The 23,041-nt window shown below is 42.8% G+C and overlaps 1 protein-coding gene across 5 annotated transcripts in view; it reads right to left on the reverse strand.

The window, feature by feature from the left end:
• Nucleotides 1–22,962, reverse strand: part of TEC (tec protein tyrosine kinase) — a 146,813-nt gene extending 123,851 nt beyond the window's left edge. Inside the window, exon 1 of one of the 5 annotated variants that reach the window (XM_088836326.1) lies at nucleotides 22,899–22,962. The gene's annotated coding sequence lies outside the window, so the exon portion shown is untranslated. Of the gene's footprint in view, nucleotides 1–22,163; nucleotides 22,313–22,719; nucleotides 22,757–22,898 lie in introns of those variants that run through there. The other 4 variants (XM_055434686.2, XM_055434682.2, XM_055434683.2 and 1 more) reach the window with 4 other exon arrangements.
• Nucleotides 22,963–23,041: the final 79 nt, after the last annotated feature.

Genomic DNA, 23,041 nt, shown 5'->3' on the forward strand with positions numbered 1-23,041 from the left:
AATTCCCCAAAGTTTAATGCACATAGGCTACGACGCTACTACACACTGATAATCAGAGCAATAAATCTGGAGCTTCTCAAAACCCAGGGAAGGAATAACATAATGCTTCACAGGATAGTAAATTTTTTATCATAAGATACACACCAACTGATCAAAAGGAAAACGTTCCCTGTCATTAAATTCTAAGGACAAACTAGTTTATGGGATCATAAAGGACAACAAAAGATATTACATGATACACCCTGAATAGAAGTTTGGGCAGAAATTATAAAAACATTCCTTACTTGGCTATTTCTTATATTAACACTTTATAATAGCTAAGTAAATAAAGCCTTATAAAACATTTCTCTCTGAGCTAAGCTAGACAGATTATTTTCTTGTTGAGTCAAGAAACAAGAATAGATGGGAATTCCCTGGTGGTCCAATGGTTGGGGCTCAGCAGTTTCACTGCTAATGGCCTGCGTTCAATCCCTGGTGGCAGAACTAAGATCCCACAAGCCACAAAGCATGGCCAAAATAAAGAAAGAAGAGTAGAGTACAGAATTAGGTAAACAGATATGATCCTTGATCCATATCTGATAAACACTCTTAGTTCATTTTCAATAAAAGTTAAATAAAATTCAGACATACTCTCCAACATGTGAAAGAAATGTAAATATTACATTAATAATATAATAATATATTTGCTGCAAAATTTTTTGAATACTTTGGCCACCTCATGCAAAGAGTTGACTCACTGGGAAAAACTCTGATGCTGGGAAAGATTAGGGGCAGGAGGAGAAGGGGACGACAGAGAGTGAGATGGCTGGATGGCATCACTGACTCGATGGACATGAGTTTGAGTGAACTCCGGGAGTTAGTGATGGACAGGGAGGCCTGGCGTGCTGTGATTCATGGGGTCACAAAGAGTCGGACACGACTGAGCAACTGAACTGAACTGTTTTCAGATATACCCTCCTGAAAGATCTAAGGTAATAGAAAACACCAACAATTCCAAAGATCTACAGCTTCACACTAGAAGCATTTACATTTTGAGATTCTGACTTCATCTGATTTACGTCTTGCTTCTTGACTTCCTGATATTTCTGCTAACTTTGAACTAACAGTCCTTTGAACTACAGACTGCTATATATAAGAATTACTAAGATCCTAGCAGATGTCTTTTTCAGTATTATTTCCACCAAATCAGAAAGCAGTAAAAAGCAGAGTGGTGACAGATGTGGTTCTCAGTTCACAATATGAACTGTACAAGAAAACACTAATATTTTAAATGAGTGAAATAGGAAAACAGATTCACAGCAACTGAACAAAAATCTTCGAAGACTGTGAAGATACTCTAAGACAGGGTACTACATTTTTTTCACACCACCATCCTCACCCACCACACACAGCACAGATTCCAGGAAGGCTGGTGAAAATAGTTGCTTAAATATCACCAAATGTACACATGAATTTCTAAAAAATACATTTTAAATTACCATTCATTTAATATATTTTGCTTTATATTACAGTTTCAAGTTGAAGTTCAGTTCAGTTCAGTTGCTCAGTCATGTCCGACTCTTTGCGACCCCATGAACCACAGCATGCCAGGCCTCCCTGTCCATCACCAACTTCTGGACTTTACTCAAACTCATGTCCATTGAGTCAGTGATGCCATCCAACCATCTCATTCTCTGTCGTCCCCTTCTCCTCCCGCCTCCAATCACTCCCAGCATCAGAGTCTTTTCCAGTGAGTCAACTCTTTGCATGGGATGGCCAAAGTATTGGAGCTTCAGCTTTAGCATCAGTCCTTCCAATGAACACCCAGGACTGATCTCCTTTAGGATGGACTGGTTGGATCTCCTTGCAGTCCAATGGACTCTCAAGAGTCTTCTCCAACACCACAGTTCAAAAGGTAAAGTTGAAGTTACCTTACATTGCTGCTAAGTCACTTCAGTCGTGTCTGACTCTGTGTGACCCCATAGACGGCAGCCCATCAGGCTCCCCTATCCCTGGGATTCTCCAGGCAAGAACACTGGAGTGGGTTGCCATTTCCTTCTCCAATGTGTGAAAGGGAAAAGTGAAAGTGAAGTCGCTCAGTCGTGTCCGACCCTTAGCGACCCCATGGACTGCAGCCTACCAGGCTCCTCCATCCATGGGATTTTCTAGGCAAGAGTACTGGAGTGGCTTGCCATTGCATAAAAGGCAAAAGTTTTATCTCCCAGCTGGAATTACAGAATGCATGCCTGGTCTGCAATCTACTGAACTGATCAAAACATCAAGTCATACTGTTATAAGCATCTGGACACTGTCATTGACATTCCCTTCCTAGCTTTGCTCAAGAAGTGCCAAACTTGCTACCCATATCAAAATCTAAGAAACGGAATTTATCAGTTTTTCTATCATTATAGGAAACATGGAAGGCTTCCCTGTCAATCCAGTGGTTAAGACTCCATGCTTCCACTGCAGGGGGAGAGGTTCAATCCCTGGTTGGCCAACTAAGATCCCACATGTCAGGCAATGCAGCTGAAAAATAAAAATAAGTAAAAAAAGAAACAAACACTGAGTACCACCTATAGAAATAAAATACTTCCAAAGAAATCTCTCCATCTCTCCTCTACAATGGTAGCTGAATGAGCCGAATACAGAGGCATTCCCTCTGCCCAGAGTTACAGCAGAACTCATATTCTTCCTTACCCTGGCTAGTGGCTGAAACGATTCACCTCAATGGTAAATATTTCATTCCAAAATTAGAAGAGTACCCAAATACCCTTGGAGAAGGTAAAGGGAAAGTGAAGTCACTCAGTCGTGTCCGACTCTTTGCGACCCCGTGGACTGTAGCCTACCAGGCTTCTCTGTATGGGATTCTCCAGGCAAGAATACTGGAGTGGGTTACCATTTCCTTCTCCAGGGGATCTTTCCGACCCAGGGATCGAACCCGGGTCTCCCGCATTGAAGGCAGATGCGAGAAGGTAACACACTAATCATTCTAAACTCTCAATCCCATCCTCTCCTGCCATCTCCAACATTTGTGGCCTGTAGCTTTCCTTTCTTTGGTGCACCTGATATCTCTCTACTGGATCACCCGCTTTGGTACAGCAGCATCACATATATTCCCAAAAATAAACCTCTGCCTTGACCCATAGTCACCTCCAACTACTGTTATCACCTGAGTCCCTTTACAGCAAAAGCTCTTGAAAGACAGGATTAGGGTTGCTATCCCTGATCCTCAACTCATGTGCTGTCCTCAAACTGCTCCAGGTGAGTTTCTGTCTCATCAGGCCACTAAGACTGCATGTGTCAAAATCATCAAGAACAGCCTTGTTGCCAGAACCAGTGGTCACTTCCCAGTTCTTGTCTCTCTCCCCTGACGTCCTAACAGTGTTAACACAGCTGACCATTCTCTCCTTGAAATGCTTCGCTTCTGTTGGTTCTCTGTGACACCAAAGTTCCCTTGATTTTTCTCCAATCTTAGAGGCTGAACCTCCTCAGTCTCCTTTGCTGACTTCTGTTTCCCTCCTTTACTTCTAAACACTGGTGTGCACCAGCGCTCTATCCTGGGCTTGTTTTGCTTCTTCATCTATGAATCCTCCTAGGAGGCAGCTTCATTCAGTTCTACGGCTTGACATACCATCTGTGTGGTAACAACCCTGACATCTCCATCTTTAGCCCTGTTGCCAAGAACCTCAGATTTATATATCCAACTGCAATCCTGCTATCTTTATTTAAATATCTAGCAAGTATCTCAAATGTAACATGGCTACAATGGAGTGCTATAGAGTCCCCGAAAATTTGCTCTTTATCTAGTCTTTGATGTCTGAATAAATGGCCTCACCATCTCCCCAGCTGCTCAGCCAAAAATCTAAGAGCTATCATTGATTCATTCCTCTCTTTCATACCTCAACTCTAATCCATCAGCATGTTCTTTTGACTGTGGAAATGGAAGTGTTAATCACTCAGTCGTGTCCAACTCTTTGCAACCCCATAGACTGCAGCATCCCAAACTCTTCATGGAATTCTCTAGGCAAGAATCCTGGAGTGGTAGCCATTCCTTTCTCCCAGGGATCTTCCCAAAACAGGGATCGAACCCCACATCTGCTGCATTGCAGGCGGACTCTTTCCCACTGAGCCACCAGGCTCCAAAATATTCTAATATCCTATGAATATTCAAGACTCCACTTCATACTTTTCCCTTTAGTGCAACAGACTGATTGCACTAATGGCTCTGATTTTAATGCCTCTCTGAATTTTTCATACCTCTCTGTATGCCTGCTCTTTGGCAATGCCCCTCATACTAGCTGGTGATGTACTCAAGTAACCTGCCTTGACCAATGTGACAGTAGCAAATCGAACATAAGCTAAGGCTTAAAAATCTGCCTGCCCATTTCTACTTCCTTTCTTGCTTCTTTATTATGACCATGAGACTAGAACTGGGCCAGCCTGAGAATAAGAATAGAGTCATGGAACAATAACACACAGAGGAGAGCAGAGTTGTCCCACCCACCAGAGTTGACGCCACCCTAGACAATCAACAACCAGCTGGCCCTCCCAAACATATCAGGGAAACCAGGCAATATGGCAGAGTTGCCTAGCTGACCCACAGCTGATCACAGACATGCACAAGCTCAGTCAGGATCAGCTGAGCCTGGCCCAGAAGAGCAGAATTACCCAACCATTTCGTTGACTGAGCAAAAATAATCCTTCTTTCTGTATGGCACTAAGTTTATGGGGATGTTTGTCACCCAGCATTACGGTGGCAATAACTGATATAGGCACGACCATCCCTTGTCAGGACTATTGCAACCTGTTAGGTCTCACTACCTCCTCCCCATCTTCTTACAATCCTTTCTCTAGTCATCAATCAACACAAATTTTTTTTTTGGTTGCACTGGGTCTTCGTTGCTGCTGCTGCTGCTGCTGCGTCACTTCAGTCGTGTCCGACTCTGTGTGACCCCATAGACAGAAGCCCACCAGGGTCCCCCGTCCCTGGGATTCTCCAGGCAAGAACACTGGAGTGGGTTGCCATTTCCTTCTCCAATGTGTGAAAGTGAAAAGAGAAAGTGAAGTCGCTCAGTCGTGTCCGACCCCTAGCGACCCCACGGACTGCAGCCTACCAGGCTCCTCCATCCATGGGATTTTCTAGGCAAGAGTACTGGAGTGGCTCGCCATTGCCTTCTCCGGGGTCTTCGTTGCTGCACACAATCTTTCTCTAGTTGCAGAGCGTGGGGGGCGACTCTTTGTTGAGGTGTTCGGTCTTCTCATTCCCGTGGCTTCTCTTGTTGCAGAGCAAGGGCTCTGGGCACACGGGCTTCAGCAATTGCAGCACGTGGCTCAGTAGTTGTGCCTCGCGGGCCCTAGAGCACAGGCTTAGAAGTTGTGGCACACAGGCTTAGCTGCTCCAAGGCTCGTGGAATCTTCCCAGACCAGGGATTAAACCCGTGTCCCCTGCTTCAGCAGGTGGAATCTTATCCACTGTGCCACCAGGGCAGTCTCAATCAACACAAACTTTTAAAAACATAAATCAGCTTATATCCTCAGTCCTGCTTAAACCCTCTAATGGATTCCCTGAATTCAGACTAAAAATCTCTTAATTTAGGACACCACCTACTTGTCCAACCTCATCCAGTACCACTCTCTCCCTGGCCCACTATGTGTTAACCCACAGCAGCCTTCTTCCCGTCCTTCACACACAGCAAATCCATGGCATGTTCGAGGGCAGGCAGCCTTTGCAAATCATGTTACCTCTATCTAGAAAATCATTCCACCTGCTCTCTCTTGCTCACTCTTTAACCAATAACTTCTTGTAACTCAAATTCAACCTATATGTCACTTTCACCAAAAGATCTTTCCTTGACTGTTGTTTAGTTGCTAAGTCATGTCTGACTCTTTGCGACCCCATGGACTGAGGCTCCTCTGTCCATGGAATTCTCCAGATGAGAATACTGGAGCAGCTTGCCATGCCCTCCTCCAGGGGATCTTCCTGACTCAGGGATGGAACCTGTGTCTCCTGCATTGGCAGGCAGATTCTTTACTGTTGAACCACCACGGAAACCCTCCTTCCCTTGACTACACAATCTAAAGTAATCAGTCACCCTGATTAAATTAAAATAAGGATTTTAATTCTCTGCATCATACTTATTACTAGGCAGGATTTCTGTTATTTGTTTTTAATTGTGTGACCTCCACACTGACTCTAACTTCTGCATAAGCAGGAACCTAGTCTGTGTGTTCAACACTGGATCCTCAGCTCCTAAAACAGTTCCTTCACAGAGTAAGCACCCATTAAATACTTGATGAATGTTACCTGACATGGAACAAATAAAAGATCAGATCGTTTCTGAAATCAAGTTTTTCACAAAGAGAATGGGCTGGGCAAGCTGAAATGGCAAGGGAGAAAAGACAGACTGATTCTGAGAAGGAATTTTAGAAGCAGAGAAAAAAACTCACCAAATAAAAGATGAAGTTAAGCATGTGGACCCTGAAAATAGCCTAGAATGGAAGCCTGGCTTTGTGGCTTCCTAGCTGTGTAAACATGGATATGTCACTCACTTCTCTGAGCTTGCCTCCTCATCTATAAAATTGGGTAATAATTACTACTTCACAGAGTTGTAAAAATTAAATATATGTAAAGTGCTTAGCACAGGACATGGATCATAGTAATTACTCAACATTAGTGATGATGATGGCGGTGGTGGTGGTGATATCTAAATCAGCCCTGATATTGATTAAATTGGAATAATCCATAATATCTCACTCAACCTATTGAGTCTATCTAATTTTTTTCCAGTATTTAGACATTCCATATTATCCCTTCTCACCAAGAATGGAATCTGCATAGGACCTAGAGCCTGAAGAGCTGGGTTCTGGCTCTACCACTAACTAGCTGGGTCACCGTGAGCAAGTCACCAACTTCCCAGAACTGAAAATTAGCTTGTCATCAGCTCTGTCCATCCCCAAGGCAGAAGGGGCAGGAAACAGTATGTGAAAAGTAGAGATATTGGCATAACACAGAGACACAGAGGCAGAGAGACAGGAAGGGAGATAAGCACTCTGCTCAAGGGGGCTTCCCTGGTCGTCCAGTGGCTGAGACTCCAAGCCCCCAGTGCCTCAGGCCCAGGTTCAAACCCTGGTTAGGGGACTAGATCCCACCCCTGCAACTAACAGCATTCAAATGCTGTACCTAAAGATTCTGCAAGTCCCACATGCCACAAGGAAGACTGAGGATTCTGAGTGCCACAAAAAAGACCAGAAACAACTAAATAAATAAATATGTATTGTTTCAAAAATCACTCTACTATATTCCAGAGCACAAACAAGAATGTCTACACACCTCAACTCAAAGCTTCCCAAACTGTTCCTGAACACTAAGAACTTGTCAGATGATACCAGTTCACAACCTCACAAGCGCAGGGACATGGGCTGACCAGTGGCTAGCACAGTGGCCAGATCATACTATTACAGTGTGTTGACATACATTTAGGGAAATCAGGGTTAATCAATGTCTATCTGGTTCCCTGTGTGCATTTCACAGAACCTCCTAAGACATGACTAGGCTCAGTGAATCATATAGAATACTTTCCAACCTTATTTGATCACAGAAATTCTGTTTCCCTTGAACCTGATTAACATCTCCCAGAGTTGTAGTATTCTACAAAACAGTTTGAGAAACATCTTAACACAATTGGCCATGCCGTGCAGCTTGCAGGATCTTAGTTCCCTGACCAGGGATTGAACCCAGGTCCCAGCAGTGAAAGTATGGAGTCCTAACCACTAGACTGCCAAGGAATTCCCAAGCTTACATAATTTAAGTCATTTTTACCATCATGATACAAACATCTTACTCTTAACACATAGGATAATTAAAAGGCCGATCGTACTTTGACTCACATCTAGCACACAGTTGTTTCACACCAAATCCTGCACCTCTAAATCACCCAGCACCAAGCAGGACCTCGATCTCTCCCATCTCCTAAGAAGCAGATGTCCTGCTGGTTTCTCTGCCTGCTCCCTGCACCCTCACAACCAGTTTGCACCACAAATCCTCCCACCTTTTCTTCCACCACCCCCTCTCTCTACATCCTTAGTCTGACTATGAACTTCCTTCAACTGCTTTAATTACAACTCTTCTCCTTTTATAATCAACCCAACAGGTTTTTATCTTATAATCTGCACTATCATCCTATGCCTGAAAACCTCAAAGTACTTCTCCCTTTAATAATAAAGGCTGGTCCATCGCTTGCATTCTCCACACTGGATTCTGTTTTGGCTTATTCCTTAATCTTAACTACATATCATCATGTCAAATTCTACCTGGGTTCCCTCTTCCCATCCTACCATCTGTTTCCAAGAGCTCAAGGACATAGATGTCTTCATTTCCCCATGCCTTTGTTTGAGTTCTCTCTGCCTAGAAGAGCACCTGTTGAAATCCGGCTCATTTGTTAAGGTCCTGATCACAGGTAATCTCTTTTATGAAGCGTCCCTGATATACCACTCTGGTCACAATTAGCTACTCCCTTTAAGTACCTCAAGGCAACTGGACAACTTATCACAGATATATATAAAGCTAGTTGTACATATGAATGCAGAGAAGGCAGAGTTGGGAGAGAAAACCATGAACCAGGTGAGTCTAACAAGCAGCATGACCATGAGGTTGGTGACAAAAGGAGAAATCAGAAGCGTATTTGCATGAATGGCTTGAATGCTAAAGGAGAAAGGCTTTTGCGTGTCCTGGAAGGAACAAAGGGAAGCCAGGAGAAGGCTACAGAAGAAAGAGCTGCAGAGAAGGGAGTGTTCTCCCTCTGTGAGGCAGCTGGGCTGTGGGAATGCTGATTCACAATGGAACAATGCCCTCAGAGGGCCACCGGAAAGATGTGGGCAGGAAGCCAATAGAAGGCTGGAAGCTCAGAATCACAGGGGAGTTGAGAGAACAGAAGAAGGCAGCTGATCAGAAAGGCTGGGAGCCAAGGAAACTAGGGATAAGAGGCAACGCTCTGGCCAAAACTGGCTGAGATCCCAGAGAGTGTCAGGGGCCAGATGAGTTAAGCATTCAACAATCTTTGATCAACATTCAAACGTAGGTTGATGAGTAATTGTTCTAATGTCTACAAAGATCCGATTTCCCTAATGTTCCACTCATGGCACAATTGACATCTCCGTGTGTGGGCTGTGCCACAGGGGTAGTGGATTGGAGGGAGTACCAGGGAAGGGCTGGGTGTGGAATCTCCATTGGGGCAGGGCTCACAGATTGAAAAGGGAAGAAACAAGCTGAATATGTACAGAGTCTACAGGGATCAAAGACCTCCAAGCACAGAGCAGACCACAGGAGGCACCCAGGCCCAAGAAGTAGTGAATTAATCCAGTTGGCAGACAGAGAACAGCAACGGGAAATCCACGACAAAAATATCTTCTGAAAAGTCTGTCTATTAGCGCTTTCAATTCGAAACAACTAGATTTGGACACACAACAGCAAAAAGGAATGTATTAGCTCACAAAACCAAGAAGTCCTGGATGCTTCAGGCACATCTGAATGCTGGGGTTCAAATGCTGCAATCTGTGCTCTCACCACCACTTGGTACTTCTCTCTGCATGTCATCCTCATTCACTCCCTCCTCCTTCAAACAGCTGCCTCCATGTAGTGAAAAGATGGCCACCAGAAGTTCTAGGTTACATTACTCCAGCAGCCTAAAAATCCCAGAGGGAAAAAAATGCCTCCTGTCTTAAACTGAACCAGAAAAAGAGCCTGAGTGAGTGAGTCTAGGTCATGTGCTCACCTCTGACCAATCACCTGGCCAGGTAAGGAGGCATTTCTCAGACTGGCCAAAGCTGAGTCACATGACCATCCTTGGCGTTAGTGTCAACCCCACCCAAACTACATGGACTGTGAATAGAAAGTTCCCCAAAGGAATTCTGGGCAAAGACAGTGTAGTGACTTGTCAGTCAGGCTCCAGATACCAGAAGAGAAGCCCAGTTTTGTCACTTAAACCATTAGAAGGGCTTTGAAGTCAGACAGAACTGGTTTTAAATTTCAGCTTTGACACTGACTAGCTGTGTATGTGTGTATGTTCAGCCGCTCAGCGGTGTCTGACTCTTTGGGGCCCCATGACTGTATCCCACCATGCTCCTCTGTCCCTGAGATTTTTCAGCAAGAATAGTGGAGAGGTTTGCCATTTCCTCCTCCAGAGGATCTTCGACCCAGGGATTGAATCTGCATCTCCTGTGTCTTCTGCATTGCAGGCGAATTCTTTACCATTGAGCCACCTGGGTGACCTCAAGTAAATTAACTTAATTTCTCAGTGCCTCAGTTTCCTGCTCATAAAACAGTACCTACCTTCTAGAGATGTTTGGAAAGATTAAATGAAATAATTCACATAAACTGCTAAGCAGAATGCTTGATGAACAGGGATCAATAAATGGCATCGATTATCAGTAATAATAAAAATCATGACAATTATTATTCAGAACAAGGGTTGTGACTTGGTGAGAGAGAGAGCCAGGTCAGCGAACTTGGATAAATCAGCCTCAGGTCAAGATTCATTAAGGGCAACTCAGGCTACAATACAGGGGCCCTGAGTGAACTCTGAGATGACAGTTCAAATCAGTGAATGTGTTCAGCACCTATATACTACGTGCCAGGCACTGAGGATCCAGTGATGAGTGAGGCACACGGGTCCAAGGTAAACTACCACGAAAAGTGACTATGGCTTCCTGACATGATTCTGGGGACAGGAGAGGCTGACTGAAGCTGCTTCCTTACTTTTAGCCGTAGACTGTGAACACTGGAAAAGTCCTGAGCATAGAAGAGAAAAATGTCAGGCCCAACTGCTGGAATGCTAGGAAGATATAAAAGGACTGCAACCACTGCCCCCTCCCCCAAAAATGCCTTTGCATGAATTAGGAAATTATGTCTCTTCGTTTAGACACTTTACTTCCATCCTCACAGTAAACACATCTACCAAATCGTCCACCTGAATGACATCCCAGAGTTTTGCAGTGAATAACCTGTACAACTGTACATGGTAGCCCTGGGTATAGGCAGGGAAGATGACATGGGGGCTGGAAGGGGTCAAGGAATAGGCTGGGATAGAGAATCTGGAGTCCCCAGGCCTTTGGAGACAGAGAGTAACTTCTGCTATGGGGCTGCTCCACTTAATATGGTAGACACTCACCACAAACAGCAATTAAGCATTTGATACATGGCTATTACAACTGAAGACTAATTTTTAAATTTCACTTTAATTAATTTTAATTTAAAATTTAAAACTGAAGTGGTGTAAAATATGTTTCCTAACTTTGGTAGGACTACATTTCACTTTATCCACTGTACTGCATAAGATATTCTATTGAATTGCATTGCATTGTATTATACTGTATTGCTCATAGTAAGCTCCTGAGTTGTTTCTAGTATCACATTAATAACTCTTATATGATTATATGATAAAGTATTTTTTATGTACTGAGTTACCCAAAATATACTATTAAAATTAATTTTACTTGTTGTGTTTTGCTTTTTTTAATGTGGCAACTAGAAACTTCTAAATTACATGCCTGGCACACAGAATATTTCTTTTTTTAAAATATGTATTTATTTATTTGGCTGCATGGGTCTTAGTTGAGCATGCAGGATCTTTAGTTGTGGCATGTGGGATCTAGTTCCCTGACCAGGTATCAAACCCAGGCCCCTTGCATTGGCAGCATGGAGTCTTAGCCACTTGACTCCCAGGGAAGTCCCTCACAAAACATTTTTACTCATCAGTGCTGCTGTGAAGACAGTGCTAAGGGGCTTGGAATGATACCCAGGGGAACTGGTTGCTTTTAGTTTTGTTTGAAGCAGACCTCTGTGTTTTCTTCCAGGTTGTCCAACTCTGTTGACCAGGAAGGAAAATAACAGAGGGAGTAGGCAAGCAGGTAGCTCAGTACGTGTAGCTCAGGAGAGCTTGCAGAGTACACTGGAGTCAGACTGTATTGTTCTGAACTCTAGCTCTACCACATAACAAAATTTTCCCAAGTCTCCTTTAGGCTCTTCATCTATAAAAATGCCAAAAATAATCTTGCCCACTTTATAGGGATTGTTGGGAGGGTTAAATGACACAATCCAATGTAAAGAACTGAACATGGAGTCCGGCACATCTTACATGCTCAATTAACTACAAGGGGGCCACTGGAGCATTATCTGGAAATGAAAGATCTTCCTGTACAACAGAGCTTGGGTTGCCATGGCTTCAGAGGGTATAACATGTCCACGTGTCTCCTCAGCATTTATCTTTCTAGACCAAAGAACTGGACAGAACTATTTATACAATCGTCTATGCTGCCGATTAATATACTTGCTTTTTTCTAAGTGCATTATGTTTTTAAGGTACATCGATGAAACAATCTTACATGCTTAAGGATCATGAAAACCGGTAAGGTAGCATTTCTGAATTATGTGCAACAACAGCTAAGATGTAGCTAGCTTTTTTGTTCCAAATCCTACAGTGAATCAATGTCTTCAGTTAAGAATTTGCAATAATATCTGAATCTCATTCTTGAGTAAACTAGAACATCCGTTTGTATGTACAGGTGGATTCATTTTACCTAAATGCTTCCTTTACTACTTCCCTGACATTTTGCATGAACTCGAGACCAGCAATTTGGCTTCTTATGTCCCAAAAGGTTCAGGTTGACTGTAAACTTGGGAGTTTACCCTGTGCACTCCCTCTTCTACATGTTTTACTTTAGAAATAGTAATAAATAAACCAACTTACTCACATTCGTAATCTGAGACATGTCTATCTATGCTTAACCTCTGTTCTGTCTTCCAGTCCCCTCCCTATTCCTGACTTTTAAAAATATTTCTCCCAGCCTCCCACTGACTCAATTTATTTAATAACCTTTGTGAGGTGTCTTTTCAGTTTATCCCTAGCATCCATAACTATGCAGTGTCCCTCAAGAACTCTAGGGAATTTGTCAAACATGATTCCTCCTCACAAAGGAGTAGCCTATCTCAGCAAAAGGTTATATCTGCTTAAAAATTGTAAAATCCACTTTCCCAACACATACACTTATGCAGAATTTGTTTTCGTTTCCACTTGTTCCACAAGTTCAGTTCAGTTCAGTCGCTCAGTAGTGTCCGACTCCTTGCGACCCCATGGACTGCAGCACGCCAGGCCTCCCTGTCAATCATAAGCTCCGGGAGTTTACTCAGATTCATGTCCATTGAGTCAGTGATGCCATCCAGCCATCTCATCCTCTGTTGTCCCCTTCTCCTCCCACCTTCAGTTTTTCCCAGCATCAGGGTCTTTTCAAATGAGTCAGTTCTTCCACAAAGACCAAGAAAAATTTCACAGACACCACATTAAATTTATCGTCTGATTCTCAACAAGGCATTATCCTCTATGAGGCTCACTTTTTTCATCTGTAAAATGGGCATAATACACATGTGTTAAGTTGCTTCGGTCGTCTCCAATCCTTTGCGACCCTATGGACTGTAGCCTGCCAGGCTCCTCTGTCCACGGGATTCTCTAGGCACAAATACTGGAGTAGGTTGCCATGCCCTCCTCCAGGGGAATCTTTCCAACCCAGGGATCAAACCCATGTCTCTAACATCTTCTGCATTAGCAGGTAGGTTCTTTATCACTAGTGCCACCTGGGAAACCCATAATTTAGATGTCTTTTGCTAAATAGAGCAGGCCATCTCATTACTCATGAACGTATATAAAACACTCTGGGAAAAGCTCAAAGTCTTTTACAAGCATTAGGCCATGAATCTTTCTGAAGTGGACTATTAATTAGGTGTCATTATGCTTTGTTTAAGAGATGGAAAACCCGAGGCTTGGGAACACACCACCACATAATGGCTAACTTAGAAATCTAGCCTAGGTTTTAAACATCAGACTGAGAGATTGGGGGGAGTCGGGGTAGGGATCTGAATAGGAATTCACTCTGCTCCAGTTCTTTATCAAGAAACTGCATTACTACAAAATTCTCTCCTGTTACTGGCTGTCCTGCCCCTCCTACTTCCTCATGCAGTACAGGAACGGGGAAATGGGTGGGAGAGTCGGAATTCCCTACTGAACATATAATGCCTTCCCCACTTCCATGAACCCTAGACCAGGTACTAAAGACAAATTTAGTTTCACAGATCTCATTACAACCCCTCCACATTTTGTTACTGATCCCTGGAAACTTTTCCTATCAGACATCCAACAAAATAAAGAGAGGCTGTAGACATTTATCCATAAGAACACAGTCTCTGCAAATAAACCTGTCAGGCTACTCCAGCTTTACTATCTGACCTACAACTGGGTACACGACACGGCCTCAAGAACTCCAGATAAACCTTATGTCTTCACCCAAAAGAGATACCATGGATCCAAAAGGTCAAAAAAGAGGTAATGGAAACTTTATATAGCCAGTGAGCTTTTACAAATTATTATTATGTACCTGCTGACAATGATTAATGGAAACTGCTGCTGCTGCTGCTAAGTCACTTCAGTCGTGTCCGACTCTGTGCGACCCCATAGACGGCAGCCCACCAGGCTCCCCCGTCCCTGGGATTCTCCAGGCAACTAGAAATCCTTTAATCCCAGAGTGGTATTTTGAAAAATATTTTCTGAGAAAACAATTCCCAAATGGGAAAAAGATAAAGCAATACTATTTACTTAAAGACAAACAAACAAAAAATATATCCAACAATTGGGGAGTGATTCAAAAATACCATTGCATATTAACAAGACAGACTGTCACCAGGCTATTAAAAATGATAATTATTCCTATAAGAAGATGCCTATTTTGAACACTGTTACCCAAAGAACATCATGTCTAAGTATAATCTCATAAAGTGTATATATATATATATATACATATATACACATACACACATACGTGTGTGTGTTTATGTATCTATATATGTGTTATATATGTAAAGATTATAGAATTTGGAGTTACATAAATGGTTGCACACAATGCTTCTTTGGTTAATTATTTTCTAGAAAGTTGCTAAAGATTTGTAGAAAGTCAAATGATGATAAAGATGATGGAGAGGGGAGTTTACCAAGATTCTCTCTGGAACAGTTTGGGAGTTATTGTTCACAATTTTTTAACAATGAATATATAAAATTCTATAAAATGACTTCTTCTTAATGATGGCAGGGAGAGTCCAGAGAGCACACTGAGAGCTGGGGAATGCTAGTGGCAGGCAGAGTTCCATCCTTGGTCTGGGGGAGGAAAGCGGGATGTGTCACCATCTGAGCTTCAAAAACCTTCAGCTATGATTCCAAAATCTATGAACAAGAATTCTTTAATGTACTGCTTCTGTAACTGGCTTAAATTTGTGACAAATAAGCTGAATATCATATTAAAAAAGTAAAAAGCATTCACACCTAAAACTTACATATCTAATAGCACTCAAAATTCAGTTAAATTGTTTTCTTTTTCTCTGCATGCTTAAAGGATCAAGCATTTTTATTACTCAAGGCAGGAAAATAAAATAGAAAGCCAACTGCCTTCTATGAAATAAAAATAATCCCAATGGTAAAATCTAACTTTACAGAATGCTTAAATTGTATCTGCAGAATAATAAACACAGAAATCACTACTATGTAGGGAAAAAAAAAAACACAATTTAACTTTGGGGTCAGTTCAGTTCAGTCGCTCAGTCATGTCCAACTCTTTGCGACCCCATGAATCACAGCACGGTAGTCATGTGGAAATCTCACAAGTTGTGGCTGAAACTTAATATTGGGGGATACTTGAGGACATGACAGTTTCTAAAGAAATAGCTAACAGAAAAACACTATTAGAACTCTATTCAGGATAAAGAGAAGAGACATTACAGGTTTTCCCTATTAAATCAGGCTAGAATTTTGCAAAAACGTTAGGTAAAGGGAGTAAGATACTTGACAGAGTTCTACTTTATAAGTCTTTCATGTAGTATATGACGACGTAAAGTTTTTCATTTTGATACTCTAGCTAAGCATTTCCAAAGCTCTCAACCTAAAAAAATAAATAGCCTGGAGTTACCAAAGGAAAAATATATGAAATATTGTTGAAATCCAAAGAAATCTTCCTCTTAGAAACGTAAAACCTAGAGGACTAGAAACCTAACTTGCACACTTCCCTTCCTCTTCCAAAGCTACTCTCCTTAGCTATAAAAATCAAGACAATCACAACACTATGCTAAGAAATATATGGGTGAAAAACAACTAATAATAAGTAAAATTAATGTCCTGTCAATGTTTTCAATCAGGATTATTTCTAAATAATATACTTGGGAATACTTAAATTGAATACTGTATGGCTTCAGTCTACTCAGCCAAAGAGAAGTGAAAGTATAATCAAGAATTTAGTGAATACACCATATTGTTTGTTAATTAGCTATACCCTGATACAAAATAAAAAGTTTAAAAAAATAAAAATACAATAGATTAAAAAAGAATTTAGTGAATATAGACTATTGGATACAACTTGGATAATTATGACAACATATATGTGTGTGTGAGTGTGTGTGTGTATATATATATATTTTAACTGTCAAGTGTTCACAATTATCTGGAAAATTCATCTGATACAATGATCTAGTATTCATTAGACATGCGCTCTTAACCTGGGAGAGTTCACGTTTCAGCTAAGACAAAAAGAACTTATACGAATTACTCAGCACATTAAAGAAAAGGTATGCTGCTTGGAAAAAGATGTTGCAATGTCTTCAAAGGTTCTGTTTAGAAAAAGGGAAGGACATCTGTGGAAATACAGAGGGAAGAATGAGCACCGAAGGTATTCCCCTTGGCCAAGCTTTTGTTCTCAATGGTACCTAGTGAGTTCCAGCTGAAAGTTTCCTAACCATCCTTCGCTGTCATCCTTCAGAATGACTGCTGCATCTGCTCCACTGTAGCAACTGACAGCACTGGTTTTTCTGGATTCCCAGTGCATAGCCACCATCATGAGAGTACAGAGCTTTGCTTTTTCTACACAGATAAGGTGGTGTGTGATCAACACTCTTCCTACTTCAGTGGAAGCGAACTCTTGCATCACTCCTCTCTGCATACCCAGAAAATCATGTTGGTACTGTCAAGCTACTGAGATAGAAAGCTGTAAGATCACACTGCATTAAGGGAGCCTGAAGAACGTCTCAGCTGGTTAAACAGGGTGGGGAAAGTTGTGATCATCTGTGAGGAGCAGGGTAAGTCCGTCACCCTGCTCATCCAAGCCAGAAACAGGAACTTGGTGCCCCTTCCAAGAAAAGGCGTGAGCTCTGAAATGGGAAGAGAGGATGTAGCTGTTGGTAAGGCAACTATGTGATAAATGCCTCCAGGAGGAAATATGATCATTTCCACTGGAGACCACATGATCACCAATGACACCAGGCACATCTTCCAGCTTAAAACATTAGACTTATAGAGGCTGAGCTTCACTGAAAGGTGTCACACTCAGAGGACAAGGTGACATAATGAGTCCTCCTAGACAAAGCCAATTTGAGAAACAGGAACCAGGGCTCTATGACCAGTAAGCTATACTCTACTCAAGCTAGGGCTGGAGAGGGGTTTTGCTTCCTATCACCTCTGGAATCAACTGGAAGGGGATCCTTAGAGTGGTATAAGAAGGAATGAGGGGCCTAAACTGGGCCAGGTGAGAAAATACACCCAGACTGGTTAGAAAATATTTACTGGGACTTCCCTGGTGGTCCAGTGGTTAGGACTCCATGCTTCCAATGCAGGGGGCCTGGGTTTGATCCCTGGCCAGGGAACTAGGATCCCACATGCCATATGGTACACCCAAAGAGTAAAAAAATTAAATTAAAAATAAAAGAAAATACTTAGTCTGGGTAAAGATAGGAAAAATGGCAGCACACTGCCGTGGCTAAACCACACTAGTCCCTTGGCAGGGGTGGTTAAGAAAGCTACACTTCAGGCACTCAGAGCAGAGTAAACAAACCTTTTGCTTTCTCTCCCACCTGAGAGTCCAATAAAATGACAATTGAGGGACAAACCCACAAGGATGGAGAGAATGAGAAAAGAGACAATAGTAAAAATACTTTGGTGGGGTGAAGGGAAGCCAAGATCCACCCTGATTTATACCATGGAATCTGAAAATGCTAAATTGTTGTTGTTCAGTCTCTCAGTCGTGTCTGACTCTTTGCGACCCCATGGACTGCAGCATGCCAAGCTTCCCTGTCCTTTACTATCTCCCAGAGTTTTCTCAAACTCATGTCCACTGAGTCGGTGATCCCATCTAACCATCCCATCCTCTGTCGTCCCCTTCTCCTCCTGCCCTCAATCTTTCCCAGCATCAGGGTCTTTTCCAATGAGTTGGCTCTTCGGATCAGGTGGCCAAAGTATTGGCGCTTCAGCATCAGTCCTTCCAGTGAATATTCAGAGTTGATTTCCTTTAGGATTGGCTGGTTTGATCTCCTTGCAATCTAAATACGTCAAGACAATGGCACCCTCTGTAGGGAGAGGGGTGATCGAAAATGAAAATTGAAAGACTCCTAAGGAAGCAATTAGGTCTCCCAGGTCTCAGCCAGTCTGAGTAGTTAAATGATTGCCCCTTCTCTACCCCAGCAAAAAAACACCTGGAGTTTCTTCCCTGCCTCTTCCCCCAGAGGAGTTACATGAACATGTAACTACCCGCAAAAAAGGCAGAAAAGAGAAGGTCTCTGTATTGCAGTATGTCAGCCACAGCTCAGGTGTTTTAATACCATGGAGGGGTTACATGAACATGCAGATGCTGAGACGATCAGCCTTCTTCTCCACCTAGTTCCCAGATCCCTGACAGCCAGGCTTTTCCCATCAGCCGGGAAAAAGACTGCAAGAGCTTTTTCTGAGCACCCTCACCAGCCCAAGAGGTACTAACATCAGTCTTCCCAAATCACTCAATGGTGAATTTCCCAGTCAACAAACCCACTACATCTTTAGTTTTTTAATCCCCCACTTAGATATGAGTGGACAACGTAGGATATCAGAAATACAAGGAAAGTCTCTAACACAAAAGGTAAAGACCTAAACAGACAGACAATAGCAACCTGGGGAAACTGAGTCTGTGCAGGAAGGAAAAAGCTTTAAAACAAAACAAAACTCCTCAGAAAGATAAGACACTGAAACCATAAAACAAAATCAAGAAAGAAATAAATACAAAAGCCATACACAAATACATATGTATATATATTCAGGGAACAAAAAGGTTTTAATTTTAAATATTTAAAATATGATTGATTACACTCATGAAAAATTCAGTGGAAGGAGTTCATGATAATATTGAGAAAATCTCCCCCAAAATAGAAACAAGAAATAAAACGATAGATAAGAGTAAAGAAAAGGTAAGAAAATATCTAGTATCCAGCCCAAAATATCTAGTATCTGAACAATAATTTTCTGAAAGTGACATCATAGACAAAAAGTAATGATCAATAAGATAACTCAAGAAAAGTTCCCAAATTGAAAGACATAGATTTCTGAACTGGAAGAACCCAGAACAATGGATGAAAACAGACCCATATCGAAGCACACATGAAAATTACAAGATTATGGAGGCCAAGAGAAAATTCCATAAACTTCCAGAAAGGAATTCTATAAACTTCCTTCCACAAACAGCAGGTGTGTAGAAAGGTTACAGACAAAATTAAGGAATCAGAACAATTTTACAACTGTTAATTGTTAAGATTCCTTAACAATTAAGGAATCTGAATTTCTCAACGGCAACACCACAATCCAGAAGGGGATGATGAGACAATGCCTTCAAATCTTCCATCCTGTAAGTCTGCAGTCAGATAAACTATCAATTGACAGTGGTAAACATATTTTCAGCACTTGCTATAAAATGAATAGACAAAACACAAATCAATAAACTAAATAGAAAAAAAATATACATCCTGTGCAGCCTTCACCAGGAAACTTATTGAGCACGAACTACACCAAAACAAAGGAGTCTACAAAGATGAGAAAGGCATGTGCCAAGGGTAACTGGAGAACTGATACAGGAGAGAAATGATGGGGATTCCCAGGATGATGACAAAGGGAGGTCCTCAGGGAGACATCTGTGCCCATATGTAGAAGGTAGCCAGTCCAGACAAGAGCAAGCCAGGAGGCTCAGGGACACCTTCTTCGAGGAAAATGCAATTGACAGAATACCTGATGCATCTGAGGGAAGAATTCGAAAACTATTCAAAAGCTTTGGGTAAAATTAATGATGAGTACATAAAAAGCTAAGTCAGTGAACAAACAAAGCAATTACTGACTCCGAAGAAAAGAAGTTGTACTTGGCTTGGCTATGAAAATTGATCTAATTACTGTTTAACTATTGCAAGGATAGGAAAATAAGGAAGCTGTGGTTAGATGGGGGGTCAGAAGGAAAAAGAGAACCAAGTCATCATCTTCCACAGCAGGAAGTGAACAGATAAACCTTCAGACTGAAAAATGAAACTACAAGTATCACCTACAAGGAATAAATATCAAAATAACCAGCTCAGGGAATCACAAGTGTTTATTTCTGGAGAGGGAAAAATGTAACTTCGATTAAAAGTTTAAAACTAAAACTTGAAAGAGTAGAATATAACAAAACAAAAAACATAGTGGCTTCTGTGCTCTTTTATTATTTGCTTTTGCTTTGTTTCCCTAATAATTTGTTTGGGAAAATTCCAGCCTTATTTCTCCTAAACAAAAGAAAATATCATTTTCTACATCTAGACCGTGCAGCTGTGGTCATCTGAGCTCTGAACAGTCAGACTTAGTGGGAAAGTTAATAGTTATAATCCAATCCAAGAAGGACTGGCTGAGCCAGGGCAGAGATACAAAGGCAAGCCTGGGTGGAGGCATGCTTGTAGGTGAAGGCAACTGCTATGCCTCTCTCCTCTGGGGTTCTTTACAACAAAGCTAGTCTCATGGCATAATCTCCTGGGACAGGATAATTTTAGAACTGCCAGGGACCATGGACCAATTGCACTCCTTTCTAGCAGACTCCAGTTAATCCAAGCAAGGCAGCTAGCCTTCACAGCGATTGATCTGGGTTCAACGTCAGTTGCTCCACTTTGCCTGAGTAGACTGGATAAAAGAACACAGTAAAGGGCTCTGAAACAGGCAGCCCCATCATCAAAAGCATCTATGCACCAAGCTAGGAGTCAACAGCCCTGTCAACTACATGGACTATCCCTGCCCTGAACAAGAAAATGATTCTCTCCAGGGGTGGAATCCCAGGGAGCAGTGGAGTGGGGTGGAAGCCAAGGAGCAGGAAGAGCTGGGGTGGGGAAGGGAGGCACCAACCAGGTCAACCTGGAGGAACTTGTAGGTAGAGATATGCCTGGAGCGCAAGGCTCAGGCTGCCAGCACTCTGTACACAGAGGAAGGTCTCTACCAGCAATTCTTCCCCAAGCAAAAAGTGGCCAGACACAGCCACAATGCCACCAGCCATCCTGTCCAGGGTCAACTTAGGAAGCAAAGATCACCTTTTTCTTGAGATTCACTATGATTTGATAAAACATAGACTCTGCCCTTGAGTGACTAGCTGCTGACAAAATATGATGACTATTTTGATACACAATAAGCAAGGAACAGGCTGACAGTGCTAGAGCATATATTAATATTATTTTTTTTTTCTATTTGGGAAGATGTGAAAATTCTAGTTTAAGAACCTGTGTGTGGCAAACTAGAGGCTTGCCAATCAAACAACGCTGATTCGCATGTGTTTGCAAAGCTTGCCCTATACAGTTCTACAAACCAAAATGTACACACCCTCTGGGAAGAATCAAGATCATTAACATAAATGCAGTAAGCATGTAAAACTGACAAAATAATATACTGATCAGATTAACTGCAGTATTGGGAAAGTATGGCTTTTCCCTAAACAATGAAAATGTACCTAAACCAAAAAAAAAATACTTAAGAAGACTGTTAAACACATTTTCTATTCTCCATATAAATCATGACACTTCACGCGATTCTCAATAACTAAGCTACCAGTATCACAAACCAACCTGTTAAATCCTAAACTTACTTGGGAAACCTACTGGTTTGTTGGAGTGTTTCCGCCTTTCTAGCTCTTTAGGGAAGAATTATCTAGAAAAAAAGTGAATTCTCAGAATTTCCTAAGAGGAAAAAAATGGGCATTCACTGGAAAAACACAAGGTATATGCTCAGAACACTTAACTATTTTGGATAAGCTTCAAACCCACTTAGCCACCAGTCATCCTGTTGTTCTAACTTAACACTGAGACCTACCCTTCTAATCAAGTCTTCCAGTTTCCAAAGAATGGCAACAGATGAGACTGTTTCCGAATCTGATACACAGGAACTTGTTCTTCTTCCATGGAGGAAAAAAAACAAAATCAAACCAAAAGGAAATTTAGGATCCGAAGGAAAGCGCACACCTCCGAGTCAAGGCCCTAGTTGTCCCAACACATGTATTCACCGACTCCCTGCTATCAAGATTCAAAGTTTCCCAGATTTAAAAATGTGAGGCTGGTGGGGAGAAGCACTCAGACACAAGAAACCGTGGAAAGTCTGTCGATTCTGCCAACTCTCGCATCAAGACTTCGCTGCTGCCCAAGAAGAGAGGAGGAATGAAGTCCGCGGCGCGGCTGGGAAGTGAACCCAACGCTGAATTTGCTGCAGGGCGGCCTCGGTCCCAAGACTCTAAAGGATAAGGGGAGGGTCCTCCCCGGGAGAAGCCAGAGCCGGAGCCCGGGGGACGGAGAGACCGCGGCCGCCGGAAGGTGCGGCTACGCCGGGACGCGCACCTGTCCCTCCGGAGCCCGCAGGGGACAGGGATCCTCACCTGGGGCGGCGCGCTCCGGCTCACGGCCGCGCGGGGTAGAGAAAATCCTTCCTGGTTCCACGAGAGTCAGCCTCTGGGCTGGTGGAACCCTCCTCTCGCCGCACACATCCCCACCCACCCTTCCCCGCCCCGAGTGGCGCAGGCCCGGGGCCGCCCCCGCGGGCCCGCAGCGCCCTTACCTGGCTGGAGCGCGCCGGCCTCGCGGAGCCCGGGACGCTGAGGTCCGCCGAAGCCGCGGAGTCCTGCGCCTGGGGCCCCGCCCACCCCCCCGCTCGTCCCGCCCACCCCTCCGCTCGCCCCGCCCCGGCCGGCCCGGCGACCG

The sequence above is a fragment of the Moschus berezovskii genome, chromosome 5 (assembly GCF_049115385.1).
Source record: "Moschus berezovskii isolate FMDL1 chromosome 5, NW_MosBer_1.0, whole genome shotgun sequence".
Taxonomy (NCBI): Eukaryota; Metazoa; Chordata; class Mammalia; order Artiodactyla; family Moschidae; genus Moschus; species Moschus berezovskii.